Here is a 19,686-nt window from a genome sequence, read left to right on the forward strand (position 1 = left end):
AGACTTGAATTGGGCATGCTGACAACAAGTATAGATATTGGAATACAATTTTAAAGTATGGTGTGAAATTATGGCCATCCCCAATGATCTCATTTGTTATCTGTCAAATTGCTAATGCAAATCAGGGGCGGAAATTGTTTGATCTTAAAGTACGCACTGACTTGCAGGCTCTAAATCTGTGCTCTGCTTTTAATCATAACAAACTACAGCGGGGTCTCAGTAAAAATAAGAAAAAATGTAATAAGAGACGACCCATTGCAAACAGATAATAACAGAGTGTAGAAAGAGACAAAAGGTTGCATATTTAACACATACTGAGCCTAAAGGCATCTACAACAGTATTTGAAATATATGACAGCACAAAATGCCCAGCGCTGGATATTGAAGCAGAAAGTAGGTCAGGTCCCATCAATTTTTTTTTCTTTGAATCTGTTTATTTGTTTTTCATTGTACAATGCATAGTCGTGCAGGTAACAAGTAGAATATCTCACAATTACAGGTAGAATGTCACATAATCAACAGTGATACCATCATGAATGAAGGTCATATGTTACAGAGTTTTTGCACATGAATTGGAGATAAGCTACCATTGGGGCCATAAAAGAAGAGGAGTATATCTAAATATCAGTCCTTAATTGTCCCATGGGACTCAACATTGTTCTGCTAGAAATGACAGGAGATCTGCACACTGACTCACTCTGCGGGCTGGCGAGTCCATCATCAGAAATATAAGAACAGTTTCATTTTTAGAAATAGCTGTGCAGCAGTGAAATAAAGAAAAACAACAAACCAATGGACCCGACAACTGTGTACAGCCCCTCTCCCACACCTGACATACAAACACCAAAGCTCACATGAACCTACAGGTGTTGTACATATTTGGGAACCTGGAGTTACGTGCCTATGAGGGGTTCTGACATTCACTGTTGTCTAACGGCAAGCACATAATATTGGTGAGTGTGTTATCTGTACCCTCCTAAGGTAAGTGTACACTACCATCAGCATCATGGTGAGTGCTCCTCTGTAGCTCAGTCAGAATCGTGTCCCAGTAAGTAGCAATAGGGTATTTACGAAACCCACGGTCATCTTCTCTGTGCAGGGCAGCACTCTCTGCTTGTGCCAAATTGAGTAGCAAGCGCATCCAGGCTGCAAGTGGTGGGGGATCAGGCGACTTCCACCTATGAGTAATAAGGCGTTTGGCTACTAAGAACCCTGGGGAAGATTTACAAGCCACTTGGGCCACTTTTGCGCCACTTTTAACATGGGAAAAGTGACGCAAAAGTGGCGCAAGGGGCTTGTAAATCTGCCTCCCTAAATCTAGAAGGCATATCTCCCATTAGAGTAGATCTGTGCTCCCTGTGCATGTGGATAAGTGAGATGTGACTCTCAATCAGTAACTGTGTAAACATCACATATGGAGCATGTCAGCATTTGCCAAATGACAGCAAGTAAAAGCAGCATCAGTTTGATTGTATTAGCAGTTAATGTTATCAAGGGTAAGGTAAGTCTGATGCATGATATAGAATTGAATGAGCTTAAATCTGCTCGTGTTATCAGCAGCCCAGGATTTTCGTGCTTCGCTCCCAGTTTTATCAACTTCAGAAACGTTCCCTTAGATGGAATGAAAGAAGTTTCTCCACATCAGGAAGACTTCCCTGCCACATTTCATGCAACATTTTATTATTTTAAGTATTTTACATGCAATCAATTGCACACACTGGGAAGCGAGGCCAGATTTTCTCACAAGTTCAGACAGAATTTGTGTGAGTGCCAAGAATAGACACTTTTTACAACACAGATAAAGGAAGCAGCCTAGCAAGATCAATTCAGCTTATCGTGTTTTATCCCTTCACACATTATCAAATTAGAATCTTTTCGTGTGATTGGCTGCTATAACGGAATTTGAGCAAGAACGTGTGATACGTGGCTACTCCAGAAGAAGGCGCTGGTCGCCGAAACGCGCGTAGAGAACCATTTGTTATGCCACCTTTTTAATATTGTGATTTTCAATCATTTGTTGCGTCATTATATTTTTTAAAAATACTTGTGATTTGTTATTACTTTTTATTGTATATTGATGATGTTTTGTGCATTTTAGGATGTTTTGTGTATTTTATGAATAATTTGATACTGTCTAAACTGATAGTTATTATGTATGTTTTATGAGTTTTATTTTTAGATAAGGTCAATAATAAAATTTGAGTACAGACCTCCTACTTCCTCTTTACATTTATTGATTTGATCGGATAGAATCCGTATTTCAAGTGCCATGGTTGTTATTTTGCACGCTGTTTTTCCCTGACCTAGGACTTGTAGTATCCACTATCTCAGGGGGTCCTTGCTTCTTTTACACATACTTAAATCGGGAGATACACGGTACACGCATTGGCCTTTCCAACAAGGAAACACATTCCTTATCTGTGCAGGGGCATGTCCAATCAGTCTTCCGATGCTGACGTAGGTGGTGAACTGTGGGGCAGTATGAGTCTACAATGAGTCAGCAAACCAATGGACGAGGTGCCTGTCAGACCCAATTACATGGAGATATTGAATCCTGAGATGGGTTGGATGCTCATGGATCATGTTGCCCCACTTGTGAACCTAAGGATGCAATCAATGAGTTACATGAAAATAATTGACCAGGGCATTAGTTGTCCTCCTATTTCAGCATGTGACTTGAGTGCCCTCCTGCTACAGTCTACCCAGGTATGTATACCAGTGGCATGCCATGCGGTCAATTCTGCTGCTAAGGTGACTCTGCCACTCATGAGTGTTCCAAGTAGTGCTAATCCTGGCGCATAAGATGTCACAAGTTGAATGAGGTGGAGACACCTGCTATAGCAGCAATATGCCACTCCTAGCAGCAAGGAGTTGGAAGTTTTTGTTCATGTACAGAGGTGGAACAGATGTAGGATAGTGAATAAGCTTCATGTGGGTAGCGTCGTGGCTGTGTCCTCCAAGTTCAAGTCCGCTCACCACCTGGTTTATCCACTGGATTTGTGAAGGAAGGTAATACTGATCAAACTGTGGCCCAGCAAGTCCACCCTGATCTGTAGGTAGGCATAACTTGGCCAGTGCCACCCTACACCTCGACTTGTTCTGGATGAATTCCTGTACCTGTCAATTAAAAGAAAGAAAGAAAGAACACCGCTGGGATGTACAGAGGGAGATTAGTGAAATAGTACACAAGCCGGGGCAGGACCACCATTTTAAGGAGCGCCATTCGTCCCACAACAGACAAAGGACATCTGCAATAGCAGGGATGTAGCAATGCGAGTAATGTTGCCATCAGTGAGCTCTGCTGGGAAGTTATATACATGCACACTGAGGTAACGGAAAGTACTACACTGCAAATCCATCTGTGAGCCATTAAGTAAAAAATGTGGGTTAGGGACCTCAGGCCTTGGCCCAATTAACCCTCAATCCAGAAAAGGAGGCAAATCTGTTGAGTGTCAAGGCTATTGTGTCAGGGATAGTGTATGTATCTCTAAAATAGAGTAATATGTTGTTGGCATTTAGGGATATAAGGTGGGTCCCATCCCCAAAGGTATGCCCACGGCCCTCATTGACCCTGAAGTGAAATAGTTAGTGGCTCGCTTGTCAAGGAAAAGAGCAAAGGGGAAAGTGGGCAGCCCTGGCTCGTGCCTCTGTGTTTGTTAATTGCATCTGAGGTATGAGAATGTGTTTCAACCCTAATCCACAGTTGGATATATAACAGTTTCATTAATCGGAGAAGTCAGTGTTTGGTTCCAGAGCGAAGCAGTGTGTTAAAGAGGTTAGTACACTCCAATGAGTTAAAGGCTTTCTCCAGGTCTAAAACCATGCCCCCGGCTCATAGCCAATGCTGCAGAGAGTAGGTCATGACTCGAAAAAAATTACGCAACCTTAAGGAAGTGCTGTGGGCTGGAACAAACCTGTTTTGGTCTGAGTGGACTAAAGTTGAGACTAATGATGCCAATTGATCTGTGAGGATCTTGGCTAAGACCTTGTAATCTGTGTTCAGCAGGGCCAGAGGTCTCTATGATCCTAACAAAGGGCTCGATTAGGATCGCGGTTTCAAATTAGGATGGCGGTGGGTCTCAGAATCCGTCCGCAGCTTTTCCGCCGCGGTCGCCTTCCGACCGCGGCAGAAAAGCTCTAACAGGGCTGGCGGTGTCTATCAGACACCGCCAGCCATATTAGGATGGCGGAAATCATATGCTTTTTCACGGCAGCTTTTCCGCCGTGGAAAAGCATACGGACATTGACTTTGCGGGACCCTTGCGGGGCCCCTTGGTGAAGGGGGAGTTGGGGGGGTGCACATGGGGGGTACCTATGGTACCCCCCTGCATTTGTATGCAGAAATCGGCAGACACCGCACGGTGCCTGCGCTTTCTGCATACAAATGCAATGTATGCATTTTTTACCATTGCGGCGGGTGCAGCTTGAAGCCGCACCCGCCGCAATGGTAAAAATAGAGGATGTGACCACCAGGGTGGCGGTCACATCCTAATTGCACAGGAGGGAACTCCGCAGGCAATGCGGAGGTTCCCTCCTACGCTATGGTGGCAGACGGACTCAGGTCCGTCCGCCATCATAATCGGCCCCAAAGTTGGGTCCTTGTGTGGCTTAGGAAGAGAGATAAGGATTGCCACCAGCCGGGAGGCAGGAAGACTATTGATTCAGAGGCCTGCTTTGTACATCACCAGCAGGAATGTAGCAAGTAGAGGTGCATATCCATTATAAAATTCAGAAGGCAGACCGACAGGTTCCAGGGACTTGCATGTTGCTAGTGCTCTTACTGCCTCTCAAACTGTGTGAAAGGGTTGTCAAATTCTGCTTGTTGGTCTGGGGTAATGCAGGGCATCGATATTGTGGAGTTAAAGTCTTCAGGGTGCGAGTCAGAAATTGATTGGTATAAGAGCGTGTAGTGGTGTGTTAGTTTGTTAAAAAAGATGCAAGGTGACGGACCTAATGAATAGCACTATCACTATATCTCTGAAGCAGTATAAGGGTGATCGTGCGCAATACTCTGGCACCTGTCACCTTTTAGTGCCACTGGTTACAGATTCCCAAAGTACTTTAAGCAATAGGAGGTGCACCAAACACAAGACATGTAGTCTGTTGTTATTTCATGAAATTCTGCATTTATTTCAAAAATAGTTCATATAAATAGCCAACGCGTTTCGTTTCCCAAAGATAGAACCTTTTGATAATTCATCAGGACTGTAACAAATAGCAGAAAACACATATAAGCAACAAAGAACTGACAATGACTGACGGACATAACTTAAAATTTAGACATCACCTATATATCTCTCATAAATAGATTATAATCCTGACATATAAACAACACAAATTTGACATTTTCTCTTTTTTAAAAGCAACACTTTATTTTTTTATACATGCATTACAAGGGGACACAAGACTGACAATTTACAAACAGTTAAAATGTGTTTCTATACATAATAAATCACAAACATACCAAGAACAGACATCGAAACAATGGGACAGTGATGTACCAATAGACATACTAAATGTGACTAGACAATTGTTTTTAATATGATGTACATCGCAATGCAAAAAAAAGAGGAGAGGTAGGAGAAATGAGAAACAAGTGCAAGAGAGAGAAATTGTAGTGGGTACAATGAGTCATCAAAAAGCACAGCGATATATATCCCTGAGAGCTCTTTTAATTATGCGGTTACAAGAGTTGAACATTTACAAGAGTGTGCGCAAGTTGAAATTACAAAAATATTTCAAACAAAACAATTGGTCTGAAGATATTGACCAACCGGTTAATGATGAATCATCCTCTTTATCGGCAGTAGACACCGGTGCAGGCAACACCAAACAGGGGGGACAATCGGAAATTGTTTTAGAAGCACTGTTGGAGGAGGGTGATGTTTCCTCCTCCACACAACAACCCCCTTTGTCTCCTGTAATTGCACAACCTATAGCCCACACACCATTTAAGCCTCCATCAACTTTTTATCCATTGATGTTGAAGGACACTATAGATAGCTTTCAAGACCAAGTGGTGCAAGACCTAAAGAACTTGAACAAGAAGGTCCTTAATACCAGCCCAGCAACTGTGAAACGAAACAAAAACACTAGAGAGCTTCAATACCATCATTTAATGACTAAACTCAGCCAGGAATATGACATTGTTATTACAACAGAATGACGCTAACTGCTATAAAAGGTGCAGCAAACAAATACTTACGGCAACACACAGAGCATACAATTTGAAGCTTTCAGCCTGGAGAAGTACTGGATTATTGACTATGGACGAATACAAATATTTGAAGAACAACAATCCTGTGACACCTATCCTTTACTTCATTCTGAAGACTCACAAGGAAATAAACAATCCCCCAGGTAGGCCGATAATCTCAGCCAGGAACAGCATTTTTGAAAGAACTTCCATATATATTGATTTCTTTCTTCAGACACATGTTCAATCTTTAAAATCATATATTCGTGATACTGGTGATTTTTTACAAAAAATGATTGACTTTGAATGGAATGATGCTTTCTTGTTAATTACACTTGATGTGACATCTTTATGTACATCAATCAAACACAAAGATGGTCTTAGAGCCATCAAATACTATCTATCACGCAGAGACCCCGAACATAGCGAGCATACGGATATGCTATTGAATATGACAGAAAGTTGCCTGTTGAATAACATCTTCCTTTTCCAGAACAATTATTACCAACAAGCTAGAGGTGTGGCCATGGGAGCCAGCTTTTCCCCCAGCTATGCTTGTTTACATATGGGCTGGTGGGAGGAGCTGGTTCTCATGGTCGAACACCGGGAAACAATGGCCAAACACATAAGAACTTGGTGGAGGTTCATTGATGATCTCTTTTTGATATGGCAGGGCACGGAGGAGGAGGCGCAAACATTTATTGATGAAATCAATACAAATGAATTAAACCTTAACTTCAGTGCATGCGTTAGCAATGAAACTGTGAATTTTTGGGATATGGAGATTTACATCAATTCAGGTAAACTGAAGACTCGCTTGCACCGCAAACCAACCGCAGGAAACTCTATTTTACACGCGAGCAGTGTCCATCCTGGGCACTTTATTGAAAGCATCCCCTATCGGGAATTACTACGAATAAAACGTATTTGTAGTAATGACCAGGATTTGAAACAAGCTCAGGGCCATTGTATAACATGTTTTCAAGATAGAGGGTATGGCAAAAAATGCTTAGATAAGGCTCTCAACATGAGCAACCAAGATGCCAGAAACAATTTCCTGAAAACTAAACAGGAGAAGCCTAATAAGAACAACTCCAAAGACAAATTTAGGTTCATTCTTAAGTTTAACCAACAGGAGGGTGCAGTCAGAAAAATAATAAAGAAAAATTGGCACCTGATTAAACAAGATCCAATTATTGGCAAATCAGTTTCCCAGCAGCCGGCGATTACATATCGCAGGGGCAAATCCATGCGGGATACTCTGGTAAGAAATTATCCTTGTGGCCCACCAGTCAAAAATACTTGGTTATCCCAGCGAAATGGCTTTTTCAAATGTAAAACATGCAAGGCATGTCAACATGGAGTTTCAATGACAAAATACAAAACTCCCTTTAGTGAAAAGGAAATTGCCATTGACAAGGCATTAAATTGCAAGTCAGACCATGTAATTTATATATTGGAATGTACCTGTGGATTAAAATATATAGGGAGCACCATTTTACAAGGACATAAAAGGGTGCTACAACATATTAGGGCAATCAAAAATAATGACCCTTCCTATCCAGTAGCTCGCCATTTTAATGATAAACATGGTGGCATCCGAAGGAACTAAAATACTATTTAATAGACTCTGTCCCGATAAATAACAGAGGAGGGGACAGAGCTAAGGCCCTCCGTAGATTGGAAATGTTATATATCCTGAACCTTGATACCAAATATCCGGGAGGTTTAAATGCCTCGGAGGAACTGTACTCTAGCCTTGAAACATAAATTGGAACTGTACATGACAAACGTTAATTGAACTTAATATCAATCATTAAAAGTTGCAATGATTCTAACTTATACGGTGGTCTGAAATTTTAGGTATTTATTTATCATACGTAAATTTTTGGATTTTATATATGTATTTATTGATGCAATGGGTTTTAGGTACAACCACTTGTTAGATCATTCGGACAGAACTAATATTGAGTAGTCACTTATATAATATCAATAGTATCAAAGCTTGTTCACAACAACTATTTTAAGAATAGATTTTTTGTATGTTCTTCATTTCAGATACCACAAGACGGAATCTGATTTCAGTTTGACAAACTTTGCAGCTGCTTACAAACCTTGCTTTTAAATTAATCGTTTATTTGGTTGTGTACAGTTGGGTAAGTATTAATTTTTTTAAATATATTTTTGCACTTTTTTTGCACTTTTTAGCACGTGTCTATTTTTGGAACACCCTATAGAGACAATCATTGACAGTATTTAAACTGTTTTAATTGATGTAACATTAGGAGGATGTGATATTACTGTTAACAAGTGGTAAAAATAATTGTATATATGGATTTAGGGCTTTTTTCAAGATTTAATGAAGGCTCTACAACACATAATGTACTTAGAAATTTTGGTTGTTTTGTATACTATTTATTATGTATATATATTCAACATGATTTATTCATTGGCATATGTGTAGATATAATCCAAGACAAGTGTATTTTACAAAATTAAATTATTTATAAACTATTTATATTTATATTTATATTCATATTTATATGTTTATATTTATATAAATGTAAATAGGTCTATGTCTAAGTTACTTCATGAATTCTTGCTATGCATTTAAGCAACAATTAAGTCCACTCTCCTACATCAACCAATTGATAAATGGGTGAATAAATATGCACTGTCACTTTACAATGTTATATTAAGCACTGTCACTTTAAAAGTTTTAATCACGTGGTCTTAGCATCACAAAATTGAAAAAAATAGCAAAAATATTTAAACCTACTGGCTCACCAGAAGCGCGTCATGTGATCAAGTCCCCCGCGAGGGACGAAACGCGTAATGGCTGTTACTGTGCTGATTCTGGAATCTTAATAAAAGTTCAGCTGTTGAAGCCACGGAGGTCTGTGCTCTTTTCTTGCCGAGGGAAACCGGGCGATTAGGGAAGAGTTCTGCTGTATATATATATATGTATATAAAATATATATATAATCACCCTCCTCCAATATGTATGTGTATATATATATATATATATATATATATATATATATATATATATATATATATATATATATATATATATATATATATATATATATATATATATGTATGTATGTATATATATATATATATATATATATATATATATATATATATCAATATGATTGAGGCTCCTAACGTGTTTCGTTCCTCAAAGATAGAACCTTTTGGAACTTCATCAGGGCTTAGATCAAAAATGGTGAAATCAATATATGATAGGGAAGATGTTCTGGATTTAGACTTGCTTCGTAATTATTTTAGCAATGATAAATACTGAGCATACCCTGCCAACTTATGGCGAACAAAGCGGCTAAAGAACGGTGATGGATTAAACCCAGGTCTGTTGACTGGGTGTGAGTGTTTGATTGGTTCAGATGCTCCGTCCATCACCACTCCCTTTTGTACCACTTTGTTCACCATAAGTTGGCAGGGTATGCTCAGACGTGAGTCCTTTGCTCGCTTTGCCACTGGATTCAAGCAAGCCGGGCTGAAGACAGCTGAAATGCCAGGAACCAGTCCTTGGAAGCTTATTTCCGGTCTAGGGAAGGCATGGCTTGCAAGTTCGGGCTGGACTGTTCCCATGAGGCACAGGGTCAGACTGATTTGCATATGGCCATGTCTGAACTGGGGTGGCAGAATGGGCTAAAGAATGGTGATGGATTAAACCCAGATCTGTTGACTGGGTGTGAGTGTTTGATTGGTTCAGATGCTCCGTCCATCACCACCCCCTTTTGTACCACTTTGTTCGCCATAAGTTGGCAGGGTATGCTCAGACGTGATCCCTTGCTCACTTTGCCACTGGATTCAAGCAAGCCAGGCTGAAGACGGCTGAAATGCCAGAAACCGGTCCTCGGAAGCTTGTTTCCGGTCCAGGGAAGGCATGTCTTGGCAGTTCAGGCTGGACTGTTCCCATGAAGCACAGGGTCAGACTGATTTGCATATGGCCATGTATGAACTGGGGTGGCAGAGTGGGCTAAAGAACGGTGATGGATTAAACCCAGATTTGTTGACTGGGTATGAATGTTTGATTGGTTCAAATGCTCCGTCCATCACCACCCCCTTTTTTTACCACTTTGCCTTCATTGAACAGCATGGCCTTCTGCATCCGGCCCAATCCGGTTTCAGGGCCACCTATAGTACGGAGTCTGCTTTGGTGGAAATCACGGAAGCTATCCGTGTGACCTTGGATGTCGAGGGCAGGGCAGTTTTGGTCCTGTTGGATCTCTCTGCCGCTTTTGATACTGTCCCCCATTCACTTCTTCTGGCCCACCTACAGGAATTAGGCATTATGGGTTCCGCTGGTGAGTAGCTGAAATCCTTTTTAGAAGGCAGAACCCAACAATTATGCATCCCCTTAATGTCCACTCCCCAAGCTCTTTTATCAGGGGTTCCACAAGGGTCGGTACGGAGTCCACTTTTATTTAACTTGTACATGACACCTCTCATTCAGTTGGCAGAAAAACTAGGAGCTAAAGTTGTTGCTTACGCCGATGACACTCAGCTCCTGTTCACTTGGAAAAAAACAGAGACATCCACTGCCCATGTTCAAATCTGCACAGCTGCAGTGTGTATAATTGGCTGATGTGCACTCAGCTGAAATTTAATGAAGATAAAACTGAGATGTTATTCTTTTGGAGAGTTTCCCCTCAGGTTTGGCACTCTTTCTGGCCTGATGAGTCCCCCAGGCCCTCACCTTCAGGACTCCCTGTAAAAAAGCTCAGTATTTAGTTTGATGAAAAGCTGAGTTTCTGTAACCAAATTAATAAACATACTGGTACCTGTTTCAGTATCTTGAATCTTCTCTGACATTTTTTGCCCCTTTTCACTCAGCAGCTAAGGAAACGGTTGTCCGAGCTCTTGTTACCACCCGCATCGATTATGCGAATGCACTGTGCATGGGACGTTCCACCTATCTTATTGACAAACTAGTAGTTCAAAATGCCGCTGCTCGTCTGCTTGACCTTCCCAAACATACCAGTGCCAGGCAGCACCTGCGCAATTTGCACTGGCTACCGATGAAGGCAAGGGTCACTTTTAAAGCCCTAGTAACAATCCATGCTGCGCTTTTTGAGTATGGCCCCCTCTACCTCATGAACCATTTTCAGTTCTACTCCCCCAGCAGACACTTGTGTTCCTCTAACATGCTCCTGGTCTCTGTCACTAGATTCCGCTTGAAAAGAAAGGGCGGTAGTTCCCTGGCTTATTTGGCAGCTATGGCATGGAACTCCCTCCCTCTTGACTTGCGCAGCCTGCAGAATTCTTCCCAATTTAGGAAGAAACTAAAAACCTTCCTTTTTAATTGAGCTGGTTCTGTGTTATCGGTTCTTAATCATCTTCTTTCATTCCTGCTGTCTCTTGGGCTCGCACCGGGACACTCTTTGAGTAGCTGTACGCGCTATAAAACCGCGATAATATAACATTACATAACATAACAGTTTGGGCAAATTAATTGAGACAGTAGACAATAGAGTGAACGAAGAGGATATCTGTTGAATTTTGTTAATTGTTGTCTGTGTAAAAGATTTTTCTCTTGTTTTATGCTTTGGATGAATTTGTACAGAATTTTGATTATTTATTTATTTTATCCGCAATAGATATTAGGTGAATGTTATGCTATGGGAAGCCATAGGTAGTTTATCAGAATCTAGGGATGGGTTTGTTTGTATAATTTTATGGAAATGGTCTTAATATAATAGTAATTTATTTGCAAAGTTTGTGGGCTTTGTTAGGCTCTAATCAAACTAATAAATAAATAGTGACATAAAAACTCTCCCTAACTGCCCTTTCCGAGCAGCTATGAGTAACACACCTCACACTCGTGTCCAATCGTGGAAAAGGGCCTTGTTTCTGCTCTGGGAGCAGTTTTTACATGTTATTAATATTATTTATAAAAAAAATGGACTTCAGCACGGAATTTGATCTTTAATAAGCATTCAAAAAGCATTTGAATTATTTCGGTAGCTTGTCCCAAACCAAAGTTAGCAGAGTTATAGTTTTATTTTGAACTTTATTTTCTGTCATGGGCAGCTCCAGCTCTCTACAGGAAAAAAAGCTTTTAGAGGCTAGTGCCAAGTCTGCAGCTTCTTGGCCGCATAGGTGCCAGAGAATAGCAGCATTTTGCAGGGCCCCACGGAACCCAGGTTTAGAGGACACCATGCGAAGGCACTGCTGCGAACTGAAAGCTCTCTCAAAAGGGTCACTTACCTCTCTATTGCTCCTGACTCTTTCTCTCTACTACCTTTTAAGATGACTCTGTAGCTAGATACTTCAGGTTTTCATTCTTTTTTACTTTCCCTTCCTATCATGCCTGTTCCTCCCTTAGTTTCTAAGTTATGTCATCTGTCATGTGTGTTTGATGTCATTTCCTTTCCCTTTACTTTTACTATTTAAAGGCTTTACTCTGGTTGGAGGGTGTGTTGCAACAACGCCTTGTTCATTGACTTGCTTCCTCACTCCCTCCACTTGCTGATCCTGACTCTTTTCTCTTGGGACTTTCACGCCTGTATTCAGAGAATTTTTATGCCTTTGGCTTTTTCTCCTGAGATCTTGGAAGTTCTAGAGGGCACTTGCCTGCCACATATTTAAGTTAGTGCTGACATTGGGGCTTCTAGAAACAGTCGCCCTTATCTCAGAGAGTGAAAGTCCCAGATCTTGATTTTCAGGCAATCGTTCTGCCAAGAACAGCTAGTCACAGTCAGTATACACGAACACTAAAGTATGATATATACCACTTTTATATACTAGGCATTTGAAAGTAGGGTTATTTTCTGTCAAAAAGGGTTATTTTAAAACATTTGACAACAGATTTAAAAGCCACAGAATTCAAACTACACAGGTAGGCCTGAATCCATGTTTTTCTTGTCAGTCTAGTGGATGGTACGACATGTGCTGCAGTCCACAGTTGACTTTTAACTTTTCCATGCCATTGATGTTCATTCCCGCACATGAACTATGACCTTACTGTAAAGTAAAGTAGTCCAATTAGGAGTTAGCCAATGTTGCCAGAGTACATACACTGGGACTTGGACAGCAGAGCCAAGTGCAGAGTTAAAAAATACAGCACTACCTATCAGCAGAAACTTTCAAGTGACCATGCCAAAAAAGGGCACTTTCTCACAGTCATCCAAACCTAATTACTGTATGAGAAGGGTGTGCCCTGTGCAAATCATGCCCAGTAAACTTCACAATCAACTACCCAACCACTAGCATATTTAAAATGGCTAGAAACAAATTAAATGCACCTTGACTAAAAAATATTTGAGATCAGCATTGCAGATGGATAGGCAAAAACTGATCTCACAGTAATAGAGCTCCTATTTGTCTTCAATACTACCAAAATATGGCTTGACACATTCATTATCAAATCAACCAGGTCCAAAAATCTGACGATATACAAGGGAGCATAAACTGGACATCCAAGGAAACCACTTCTCTTACAGAAACTATACAATTTTATGTATATTCGAATGATATCATTGTGATCCAAACCAACACTCTTCTCCACTCACAGGCTTTGGTCTCAGTCCTCATACTGCTCAAATGGGTAGCAACGCCTTAAATGAATCAAGGCTGTGGTGTCTCAGTGCTCGTGCTCCTACTTAAACAAAAGTAGTATATAATGCTCTTATCAAAGGTGGCGTTTTATTACAGACTCACCTCATTTATATCCTATGAAACATGAGACATATAAATTAAATGTGTTAGATATTTTCTTGGGCTAGAATACATCTTGGTTCAAGGATTATCTGATCTATCCAATTTGAAGACCTGATTCACCTTCACACAAGGTCATCTATAAAAAAGAGAATTTAAGAGTGATAATGCCTGCATTGTGGTAAATGGGTCTACCCATGTTGTAGGTCGTGACCATAAGCTTCCCTTCACTTACAGCAACGAAAATATATCTCTTTCTGTTCAGTTGTGCAATCAGGGTCGACCTAAAGCAACTAAACAGTATAAAGGAAGGAGAGCTGTTCAATAATCAATACAAAGCATCGGACATACCACGTGTCTTATCCACCCCTTGAAATAAGATTTTGCTCACCCTTTATTAGTTGGTTCCCGGTAGACTCAGAAAAAAATCCAAGAGTTACTCTACCAACAAGTGGCCTAAAGAAGGTTTGGAGGAAACTAAAATAAAGTCCCAGAATGCAAATGGCAGATATTGCTGTCTGAATAAGATACACTTGAATGAGATATTCTGATGAGAGGCTATCACAGTGCAGTAAAGAGATCCTCCTCGCCAGGTTTATCAACAAGACTCAGAATCATACAAAATTAATCTGCATCCTCTTCCGAGAAGTATCCAATCCCAACGCTTCTCAGCAACATTATGAAGATCCAAAGTACTGCTTTTAGGCTGTAAGAGCAGTTCACCCTCTTATTTAGTTAGATAACTATCTAACCTTGATGTGTTAACAATACATAACCATTTGCCTGAAACATTTTTCATAGTGGATAAATACCAAAAATAGATATATCACATGTATGCGTGTTATAACGAAATGTGTATGACCAAACGAAGGTTTTTTTCAGGTGACAGAAAAACAGGTATATTTTCTGTGTATAGGAACAGGAACATTAACACATATACAATTATTTTTTTCAGTGAAAACTAATATAGGAAAACTAATGTAGTTTCTGTATGTGGAAACATTAATACATATATTTAGCAAATGCAAAAAGAGTATTTTGGAAAGCGTAATTTGCAACCATTAACATAAGTATGCTTTCAACTTTATTTAATTTAAAAGGCACCCTTTTTACTGAATGGCGGCTTGCTTAAAACCCAGCTCAGAGGAAAAGTGCAGGTTTCACATAAAAGGATTTCAAAGTCAACAAACATGGACATTTTGAATTTCACTGTATTGTTTATTTATATAAACCTTTGTTAAAGGAATTTGAATTAAGGGAAAATCCTGTGTTTTTTAGAAACAAAACACATGGTGTTTGCTGTTATGTGGTAGAACATGTCCGTTTCGATTAATTTCGAAGGAGAAGGGAAACGAACACGTCTTGAATGTATTGTATCAAGGTCACAATGACTTTTATGTTTATTCCTTAAAACCTACTCTCTTAAACTTCCCAAACTGAGCCAGACATAATAGTCTGTTGAAATGTATTAAAACAACACGGGTTTGAATCCTCTCACATTGTGGGGCCGAGTCTTTCATAGAACCCAAGCTTAGGGAATTTCATCAGAAGAAGAATGAAGAATGATCCCAAAAATGTTTTAGATTTGTGGTAAAATGTCACCACTAGTGGTTGGAAAACTAAGAACACCCAGGCACTTGAAAACCAGCAGAGTAATCTGCAGACACCAGACAAGCAGATATATTTCACATGATTTGCCTGACTATCTTGCATGCTGTTTGGAAAACTGATTTATAAGAAGTCCTCCTGCAGTACTACCTCACATGCTCGTAAATGTCTTCGAAACCCAGTCCCAACATTTCTTGAATGCACTATGGACATTCTAAAACTATCTCATAATTAATAGCAGAAACACTCCTTTAACTGATTTTTGAGACAGTCTGTTTTTCAATAAGCTCAAAACAGAGGTGAAATTCAATGATAAATGATGTCTTGACCGTTCACAAAGGCATGTATGAGTATGCAAAGCACTACTGCAAGTGTACTACTTCACAAACTAATACTAAATGCCTTTGTGAATTGGCCCTAAATGTCCAACTTCCGATTACTAAATATGCAAAGTGGATAATCCTTTCTATGTGCAATAACTGTAATAGTATTCCCATTTTAGCTGTTCTGGGACCAATTCACAATGGTATTTAAATGTGTGAGAAGTAGTACTACAAAAGTACTATATCCTACACTATAAATGTATTTGTAAATTGTCCCCATTGTGCTTATTTCAAGGTCTGAAATCGCTGTAGCCTGAAGGGAAGCGTGTTAAAGAAGCAGTTTTAAATCACCTCCAAGTTTGTTTCTGTGCTGAAGCGAGGGAATACTGTGGATATTTTAAGCAAACAGTAGACAATATATTTGTTTTCAATGCATATTTACGTGATTTTGCGAATAGCAGAAGCTGGCACCTGAAAATGCAAAGGTAAATTGGGCCACAGACTCTCACATTTAAGAACCAAATTGTTGCTTAGCTCGGGAAGGTTTAATTCGACTACGGCGTTGTAGCTTTTCATTAAGCAAGAGAGAATGGTTTCTATACATAAACAGAAGGGGGGCTTTCATCACAAGGTTAGGAGGCATATAATTAAGAACATGCGCCTGTATACACACATTTATTTGTAAAGGTGCAGCCACATCGTTATGCCTAATCATGAAGTAGTGCAAACAACCTTCCTTATGATTGCTGCAGAGGTGTACATTGCATTTTTGTACTTTAGTTCACATTCTATGTCCACCTGAGTCTATGCCAAAAACAATGTACCATTTTCTCAGATGAACCCAACTTAATAAAATGTGAACGACTGGTGAAAAACTGGGTGCGTGACCAGCTTCAGGATTTGGTCAATAAAACAGAAATGCAGATGCACCTGTGCAAATCAATGTGCGCACATCAATATTTGCTCAGGTGCACGCTTTTAATGATATGGTTCGACCAACTGGGCAAGGCAAAATTAGAAAGCTGCGTTTATTCTTTCAGAAACCTGCAGAATCATTAGTTTTCATATAAGTGTGATGTAAAAGTGTTGGACACTCTTTACATACAACAAAGTGGAGTGGCAGAGAATTCACTTATATTTTATAGTTCTGTGAAATCTAAATACTCCAGGGCTTATTTACAAGCCCCTTGCGCTGCCAGTGCAGCACTTTTTCCCATATTTAAAGTGACGCACGGGGATTGAATATAAGCCCTTCTGCGCCTCATTTATAAAAAGTGGCAAATTGCTGCAGGAAAACAGTGATGCAACACTTTTCATTGAGCCATCCTTGTGACACCATGGATGCGCCGTATTTACTGTACGGTGCCACATGCAAGCTTGTACTGATATGTCAGTATTCCTGACGTTTCTGGAGGCACAAAATTGGTGCATTGCTGAAGTGTGTCTGAAAACAACTCCAGCAATGTGTCCTTTCACATGGGGCAAGTCCTATGTGAAAGGGCCACCATCACTCCTTCCGCCTGCTCTGAAGCAAACATAAGGATTTGACGTAGTGGTGTCCTGGAAGTGGCATAGTGATATCTAATATATTTCACTGTGCCACTACTACGAGCCTTTTTTGCGCGGAAAGCACACCATGGGTCCATTATACCTATAAGGGGAGAGGATGTAGCCGCCTTAAGGCTAGAGTAGTCGACGTCGAAGCTGGGGAACCGGGTTTGAGTCTCGGCAATGACGCTCAACATCCTGTGATTCTGAGCAAATCACCTAATCTCCCCGTGCCTAACAAAAAATGTATGTGTCCTTGTGTAACGAAACAGGTGCTATGTAAAGCGCTCTGATACCCGATATCTTTGGGTCTAGGTCGCACTATATAAAAACCTAAAAAAATTATACCCGACACAGGTATAATGTAGCGCAGGGGTTTACAAAGTGGCGCATCTGCCTGGATGTGTCACTTTGTAAATATGTCACAGTGTGGTGCATATTTTGCGCCACGGCAAGTGATGCAACTGCAGCTTAAATGGTTCATAAATAAGGCCCTCAGACTGGAATTCATTGTGTGGATCATTGGAAGAATATGTGCTCAATTGGAAGAGCAATATTTTTCTCTCTCTCTCTCTCTCTCTCTCTCTCTCTCTCTCTCTCTCTCTTTCTCTCTCTCTCTCTCTATCTATCTATCTATCTATAAATCTATCTCCCTTTCTCTCTCTCTCTCTCTCTCTCTCTCTATATATATATATATATATATATATATGTAGATGTATATCTATGACATGACAAAGCCCTTTTAAAGCATAGAGTGATGCATACATTAAGTGAAGAAAGAGGCTGGGAACTCAGCGTAGTCCTCAGGTTTAGGTGGAAAGCAGCTCCAGTATAGAGCACTCTCAACACCAGCGACACTCTAAATTTGCTCAACTCAAATGTCTGCTTTTCTATCAAAGTCTTTAAGCGTAGGATTAGCATAGTGCCATCCACGGGGAAATAGAAAGGGACAAAGTCTTTTGTCATTTCTACTTTAAAGTATTAAAGCATAGGATTAGCCCAGTGCTATCCATGCTGAGCTGTAAAATGGCCAAAACCTTTTACCACTTTAGGCACAGTATTACAGCTTTGGATTGGTAAAGTACCATGCAAGCCAACCTAAAATGAATAAAAGCAACACCTGACATGTGTTTTGCTCTCTTTAGAGCTCTTCAGAGAGGTATAGCTTTGTCCAGACACAAGGTAGCACCCAGTATAAGTCAAAACAAAACCCTTTCAGGCATAGAGTGACGCATACATTAAGCAAAAAAAGAAGCAGAGAACTCTGGGTAGTCCTCAAGTTTAGGTGGAAAGCGGATCCAGTAATGAGCACTCTCAACACCAACGACATTCTAAATTTGCTCCAACGCTTCGTTATTATTTAGCCCCCGGCCGGGCCAAGTCCGGGGGCATGGTGAAATAAAATTGTGAGGGCCCAAAGGGACCCCGCAGCCCCGGAGACCGCCACCCTCTAAGGATTTTCTTAAATATTTGCGGGGGCACATGGCCCCCCACACCCCCGGGAACCGCTAGCTCCCGGGGCTATAAAATGCAAATTTGGGGGTCCGTTATGGATCCCGAGCCCTGGAGACCACCACCTCCCCGGGGCTGTGCATTTGATGGGAGGGGGCCGCCCGGCCCACCTCCTGGAGCCTGTGATGGCCCTGGGGACTGTCACCTCCAGGGCCGGCTCCTACAGTGTCCTGGGGTGCCCACCCCCGGTACACTGCTGTTTGCTATAGCAGGGCGGGAGTGTCATAGCAAATTCTGCTTTGGATTTTGGAAGAGAAGAGCAGGAAACCTGCTCTCTCTTCCAAAATCCAACCAGAATGCTTTTCCACACGGGGAGCTGCATGTCAGCAGCTCCCCGTGTGGAAAAGCAATGCCGGCTCCCGCAGGAGGCGGGGAGATGGCTGGGACCGTGTGGGTATTGAGGCTCCCCCCACGGTCCCCAATGAGAGGCAAGGCCTGGGGGATGGGGTCCCGGGGCAAGGAGTGGCCTGGGAGGGGGGCCATGCAGCCCCACTCCCCCATAATTAAACGTATTTAAAAAAAATAAAAAACACGCAAAAGGCCGACCCCGGGGCTGGGGTCCCCGGGGCCATAAATGGCCTGAGGAGGGGCGCCACACAGCCCCCTCCAAATATGTTAAACAAATAAATAAACACTGGCCTCGGGAGGGGGGCCACAGGGCCCGTACCATTTAAAAAAAAAAATAGGGGTCAGGTCCTGGGGGATGGGGTCCCCAGGGCCAATAAAATAGGAAAGGAAGGGGGGCCACACAGCTCCCCTTCTTAATTTTTTTTTTTTAAAAGACCGGCTTCGCCGAGGTCCCACCCCCTCCCA

Source organism: Lissotriton helveticus, chromosome 2_1, assembly GCF_964261635.1.
Source record: "Lissotriton helveticus chromosome 2_1, aLisHel1.1, whole genome shotgun sequence".
Lineage (NCBI taxonomy): Eukaryota > Metazoa > Chordata > Amphibia > Caudata > Salamandridae > Lissotriton > Lissotriton helveticus.